A 7,567-nucleotide genomic window follows, 5' to 3' on the forward strand; every position below is an offset into this window, starting at 1 on the left:
GGAAGGCCTGGAGTGCTGGCACACGCTGGGGACACCTTGAGCCGTTCACTGCACTCTTGACTCTTATTCCAATCTTCTTTTCTTTGCTGTTTTTATCTCTATTATGTGACCTGCAAACATTTGGAATTGATACACTCATATAGTCTTTATAGAGAACCTTTCCTGTGACTGAAACTTGGGGACTAATTCATTGCCATGGAAGGAGAAATAATACTGAAGTTGTGTAGGGAGTGGTGCAGTGGGTGGGTGGTGGTGAACTGTTCAGCTCCAAATATTGCCCCTTTCATCCCTGCCTGATATGGGGTAACACAAAACCCAAAATTGCCTTAATCCATCAAGAGCTGTACTCTTGAGCACAGTGGTCACTTTTTTGACAGTGGAAATCTGTCCATTTTCTGCCCAGTCTGCGCATTTTCTACTGAAAATGAAATAACACAAAGACATTGGTGAATGTGTGCAGCTGCAGAGGTGGGATCTGCACATCACTGTCTGAGGAGCTCAGGGGAAAGCTATTTGGTACTGAGTGTTGCTTTTCTATGGGCTAATAAAATAGGGTATTCAGGACTCTCTGCAACTTGCAGTGTGATTTGATTCTGAATTGCATGGAAGTCCGTCTGTACCACACCAGCAATCTGCCAGGATATTAAAGTAAATTTAAATTTAATGTATTTTTAAGCTTCTTTGCTCAGCTAAATGATGCAAAGGGCCTGTTTTGAATTTTCAGCTCTTACGAAGTGGTAATTTTTCCTTTTCTTATGAAATTGCATTTTCTGAATCTGCATGAAAAATGGCAGAGATGGTGCACACAGATCAGCTTGTGCTGGCAAACTATTTTTCCTCTCAAATAACATTTTCTAGTCTACTTCTGCAAGGATGTGAATCTTTTTTCAATCTTACTGGTCTGACAGCAGCTTCATCAGTGTTAAGTCTTAATCTGTGTTTTTGGCTGGTGAAAACTTGTTCCTTGCTTTGATTAAGGGAGTGTTGCCATTTTCTCTTTGACATGCACTTACTATCATGTCAAGAAAATGGAAACCCACTGATGTCTCTGCCCTGTGGTTAAGGGCTCTGCAGTTATGATTCACCCATTCATAAGCAGAGAACTCAGGGAGGTCGTGGAGCCTCGCGAGCTCCTGGCATCCTGCTTGTTCTCAAGTGTGCTCTGACCCAGCTGGTGGTGGTGCAGAGCTGATGGGTCTTATCCTCTGTGATGAATTTTTTCATCCTGTATTTCCCACCTATAGTTTCAATACTTTGAGATATGCTTTGGAGAGAGATTTCTGAGGAGTACTTAGGATGACCAGTTAGCTGATCCTGTTTGCAGTCTGATCCCTGCTTCACATAATGCAAATGGTACTCTCCATCTTCTCAGGGAGGTGAAACATTTATTTCAAATAACCTGAACTCTCATGTTCCAAGTTATCCCTCTATTCAGGCTTAACTCCACCTTCTTACTTCCTCCTCTTTCTAAATGATTTTGCAGTTACAAGTATGTATTGTTCACCTTCACATCCTGCTGTAAACTGCTGCGAAACTCACCTTCGTAGGAGGCTGCAGTTCAACTTTTTCAGGTACTGCATGGTTTTATAAAATGCTTTGGCTTGGTGCAGCTGTGTAAACTAGGATTTTTTGCCTCTGCATCTTAACAGAGTTTCTTTATTTATTGCTAATTTTGTGCACATTACATAAATATACTCTTGCTTTTAGTGAGATGTGGACTGTGGATCTCAAACTGACATCGTTTTTTCTTCTGGCCCCTCAAAGTCCTGTAGTTTTGTAAACAACTCAGTTTCAGTCTGAACTTCTTTGTAAAGTGAAAATAAATGAAACCAGTTTCCCACCTGGTTTTGTTTATGATGTTTGTTGAAATTCCCAGGAGGTTGTACATAGCTGGTCAGAAATACACTATCAGGTGGTCCCAGCTTGTCGATTAAAATAGATTTTTTAAATTTTTTTTCTTCCTTGGGGTTGTGAGGGGAAGGGAAAGCTGATGAGAAAGAGAAAGATTCACTGTGGCTGACAGGGAAGAGATTTACTTCTCTTCCATGACAGCTCACATTTTCCTCTGTGTTCTTCCAAGACTGTGTTCAAAGTTCTATTTTGGACTAATCAAGATTTGGTAGCTGGAGCAGAGCTCACCCATCATGTAAGATGCCAAATGCTTTCAAATTCATTGATCTCAGTGGAACATGAGGGAGCTCAGCCATCAGCACGAGTCTTTCAGTTCTTAAACATTTTCAGGCTTTAAAATGGGCTGTTAATCTTGGCTCTGGCAGAGCATCCAAGGACGTCAGCAGTGTGTGATATGTCCCATAAAGTGCAACTTCTAGGAATCCTTTTTTTTTTTGTGTGGAGTGCGTCAGGGCTCAAATTCTGTTTGCATTTAGTCTAATAACGTCTCAAAATGTGTTATTTAGAGCACATTTCAAAAAAAAAAAGGTTTTGTTAGCATCCAGTCAGTGTCTGGGCAACTATGATTACCTTAAACGAAAATACAGCTGGACTCTCACATGTAGGGGAATTCAGTACTCTTTATAGGGAATATTAATTTTGAAATAAACAAAATAAAAGCTTAGACCAAAATCTCCTGCTTTACAGTTTATACCTTAATTTAGTCTGGTTTCATATAAAAACCTGCAGTCCTTGTCAGTATACATGAATTTTAAAAAGTTTCAGTACATATATGTAAGAAGGTGGCAGGCACTTGAGTGTTCTTCACTTCCTCCTGTCTATTAAACCTGAGCAACAACAGAGCTTATGGATCCTGGGCAGTATCTGACCCTATAATAACAAAGGGGTGTGACAGGGCATGTCCACAAGGACATTGTTTTTCAAAGCAACAGACTGCAGTGTCAAACTTCTAAGGGTTAAAACGACATGATAACAATGAGAATTGTGTTTTTCAGTGCACTGCACGTTTGCAGTCCACGTGAAACAAATTTGGCTGTTGTTTTGATGGGCTGCTTTGTAAGAAGTGTGGTTGCTCTGCAATTACTTATCTTCAGGCTTGTGCCAAGGATTAACCCATGGGTTAAGGCCAAAGGGCCCTGGTCTGTTGCCCATTAAAGTCAGCAAAGAGCCTTGCATCAGCTTCAGCAGCTCCTGGATCAGAGCTGAGATTCATGGTCTGAATGCAGCTCTTAGGCTGTCTTGGTTTTTCAGTGTGACCTGGAAGAATATCACTTTCTCTCACTTCACTTGACTTTGAGCAAAGCTGTTACTCTCTCTGTGCCTCACCAAAAAAAAGGAGGCTTATAAAATCATTAGTATTTTGAAAGAACTCATCCTAGAGAAGGAGGGGGCTGTAGCAGCAGAGTGGTAAATCCCTGCTGTATTGGAGCTGTCCAAATATTATTGCGTGTATTGAAAGAAAGCTCTTAACTGAAGGCTGGTGTTCAGAAGCCAGTCCAGTCCAGGAGTCATCAGAACATCACTGATCTTCTGCAGTAAACCTGGAATGTCAGTCGACTTCGTATGCTTTCACACAAGCACAACTGTTGAACTTCAGGTTTCTAGTTTAACTATTTGTGTTGCTGTAGAAACAGATTTGACTGTTTTATGGTGATTCTAATCCCTCTTTTAAAATGGTGCTGCATTTTCTTCAAGGAAGATCTAGAGTACAGTACTCTGGAAAGCTTTATTGAGATTTAAAAACAGATGCCTCATACTAGTCCTTGTAAAAGTCCACATTTATCAGCCACAGTGAAAACACAGTTTATCCTTTGTGCAGCTATACAATACTATATGTATATAGATACCTATAACTGGAGCAATTTAAAGTTACATTGACTCGATTCAGAAGCTGTTAAAGATGTGCAGTTTTTTTTTAAATCAGTTCCTGTTGGTCTTTTGTTCATGCCCTTCTCTGGGTAACTGTTTTCAAGTTAATATTGTTCTATAGGAAGATTTTATTCACAATCATTGCAACGTGGATTTTTGTTTCAGTTTTGCAGCTGCAAATTCAAAGCAAAAATTAATTGAAAAATACAGTAGGATGATGTGAATTTCTGACTACAAAATATTTGTATCTTTTCATTTGAAGTCTGTGCAGAGCTGTCTATCCTCCACAGAATGAAAGTAGAAAGCTTCAGGCTTTTTTGGCAAATTTTCGAATAATTTACTTCTAGTCACTTTGGCATTTCAGGCTTGGAGCAGCTGCATTTGTAGCAGCTTCCACTGGTTAAGCTTCTAATGTTTTTAAAATTTGTATTATTGTATTGTGTTATTGTCAAAATCAATGTTAAATGATCCAGTCCTGTTCTGCTCTAAACGATTTGTACCTACTTGTTAGAGAACATTCCAGAAGAGTTGTGTGTTTGGAGCAGCTTCATATTAGTGTGTTTGTTATGTAGGGAAAGGAGGAAAGACCCTCCTTCCCTTTGAAATTTTACAGGCTTATTTCTGCAATTCTGCCTTGTGGCCAAATGCATTTTGGGTGTCAACTGTTGCCTGCTGCAGATCTGGGATCTAAAGATCTCAGGATCTTTGGAGGAGGAGAACATCTGGCAAGGCCAGGTTATTTACTGGGAGCATTTCTTCGCAAAACGAGATCATTCAGTGACAGAAAGGCTCTGTAGGCAACTGCTTCAGTTCCTGCAACAGCATCAGAGGTTCCCCAAACACCCTCTGGTGGCTTGTTTACCATTAAACTGGCTGTGTGTGCCCATGGGCATCCTGACTGAAATGCTCTGTCACTCCTTTCAGCTTTTGCATCACCAAATCATACTAGAAATCTGCTCAAGAGGGTTGGAATTCCTAAAAAAGCCCCACTTAAACCCTTAAAAAACTCCACCAAAACAGCACTGCCAGTGAGATCTCAAATGAGAGAAATATTTGGCCTGCTGTATATGTAAAGACCAGTTCTTACAAGTGCATGAAGAGGACAGGCTGCAGTACTGAGTGCTGTGTTTAACCAGATGTTTGACCTGTGGTCTGTGCATGGAAACATTCAAGCATGTGAATAAGTTATCATTTTGCACTGGAACCACTTAAACTAGAAATTTCCAATGACAAAGTGAAGAATACTTCTTTTAAGTTGCAGCACAGTAATGGCAGTTAGGATTTATAAGGTCTGCCAAATTCAATAAGCTTGTGTTATAGCCTTTTAAAATTGTTATATCGAACACAGCTTATAAAGAGCCATCTTCCTTCTATTGTTTCATAATTTATTCAGTGTTTTCTTAACTGGCCCATCAGCAGAACAATAAAAATGCCACTGAGTAAACTTTGTTTAATGGTGACCAATTTTTGTCTATGTTACAATAATGTCTGTGGGAAGAAACAATTACCTGGTGATTTGCTGTCAAAGCGGTAAGTGCATTTTCTTTCCAGTTCATTTAGAAGGGACATCACTTTCAGGCTTTTCCTTGTTCTCTTTGTGGGGTTGTTTCCTCTTGTGCGCATTTGGGTTTTTTGCTATGCACTCTAGGAAATACTGGATCAGCCCTGGATCCAGGATTCATAAACAGAGCCTCTGCTGTCCCTGGGCATTATCAGTACAGTTCAGACTTGTTGCTTGGATGTTTACTGAAATCCCCCAAAACAGAACAAACCCCCCAGTGTCAGCTGCTAATGCTATTTTTCATTTGGATTTGCTGTATGAATCAACATCCATTGCTGTTTGTTTAGTTGCTCTTCCATTTTCAGTTGCAGCACAGCGACCCAAAGACATGGTCTGGTCTATTTTCATACCTGTCCAAGATGTTAGGGATGGAAGTGTTTGTGAGTTTTTGGCTACTGCATGTTGCATTTAGCTTTATTATAATAATGTAAGAAGGCAGCTAGAAATGTTCATTGTGGCCTGAAACTTCTCAAATTTGACACTGTTCTTCCCTTTATTGATTGCTAGTCAGTCCCTGGTGTGTTTCCTAGGATGGGAGTATTCTAGGGGGCTCTCAGAATCACTAGTGTAATCTGAAAATCATCTTCACTTTGGAGAGGAGCAGCACATATTGAGACTGTCCAACATTACACACAGAGACTGTTTGTAAGAAAGAAGCTGGAGGTTCAGATACATTAACAGAAAGCAGTTCTCAGAGCTCTTTAGGAGGGCTTGTGTCTGGGTTTGGGGCAGCACCCACATATTCCCCCAGCCTGTGGGTGTCTGTAAGCAACATAAAGCTGCTTGATTTATATCCCCTGGTCCAAGATGTGCTTCCTGTGCTGTTTGCAGAGCTTTCATCCTCAGAGATGCCTCTCAATTTCAATGCCCCTATTGTATATTGAAAAGATGAAAAGCTAAATTGACCCCAGGGATTCAAGGTGTTTCCAATCTGAAGATTAGGCTGCTAAACAGCCCTGGGTTATGAATAGCCTCAAATCTTTCCTTCAGGCTCTACAAGAGGAGTTAAGGTGTAATCAGTGTCATGTGCTCCATATATCACATTACTCTTCTTGGAAGCCAGAATTCTGGTTAGAAACACCATATTTAGAATTCATAAATTGTCCTGTGCTCTTCTCCAGCCACTGGCCATTAACCATCATAGGATTAAACAGCTATCATTATTTAGGCAGCATCAGGTTTATAACAAATTGCTTCCTTAGAGCCCACCTGCTGCTTTCTGTACTTCAGAAGCACAATAAGTTACATCTCAAAATTTATGTTTTGGTAGATGATGGGGATTTAAATAAAGGGTTTAAAATTACCAGGCCTTAAATAGCTACCTAGAGAGGCAGTGTATAGCATTCTATTACTGAATTGCTCTAGGTCGCTTAATCAGTTAAGGGAGCACCTAAACTGAAAGGCTGGTGGGAGTGAAACCTGACACTATAAGGACAGCAATGTAAGAAAGCTTTGTGAGCAACTCCCAGAGGAGTGTGATGAGTAAGTACATCTTCAGGGAAAGAAACCCAAAGTTGTCTTGTAGGATAGAGAAACACATTCCCTGCAGTGGTTTTCCTCTTGGTTTTTTTTTTTTTTTTGATGGGTTTATTTTCTGTATGCAGTTTTTGAATGCCTCCAGACCAGATCTTTTGGTGCTATAAATCAGTGTAATTCTCTTGGTTTCGATAGGGTTATGTTTATTTACTCCAGCTGAGGATCTGCTCTGTGAGTCTATTCTCCTACTGCTGGAGTTAGCAAGTTCAAGCCCACATTTTGAGTACTTCATTGCATGCACAAGAAATTAATCATAGCAATGATGTGTGAAAAGTGTGTGTGAACATTTTTCCACAGGTGGTTCTCAAAATCCCTGCCTCTGCTATCCCCATTTGATGCTGACCCTGTCTCTTCTCTCAGTTGTGCAGGTTTTCACACTGGAGTAAGTCCACTGACTTCAATGGGTTTGCCCTTGGTTAACACCTGTCTGTGAAAGTAATGTTAAATCAGGACTTTAATGCTAAACCTTCTGTCTGCACATAAAGTTTTGTATCCCCAAGGGTCCTAGTTTTGGAATTTTTATCCCTCTCCATTTAATGTAGTAATGAGTGATGAGTGATAACTACTGTCCAACACCTACTGAAGAGGAACGTTTCACAGTGTCTTCTGTGGATATTGGCTCAAGCTCAAATTTCCAGGAGTAGTTTAGCATTGCCTGTCACTGACTTTGTCTCTGTGTGGTGTCTTGTC

The sequence above is a fragment of the Parus major genome, chromosome 18 (genome assembly GCF_001522545.3).
Source record: "Parus major isolate Abel chromosome 18, Parus_major1.1, whole genome shotgun sequence".
NCBI lineage: Eukaryota > Metazoa > Chordata > Aves > Passeriformes > Paridae > Parus > Parus major.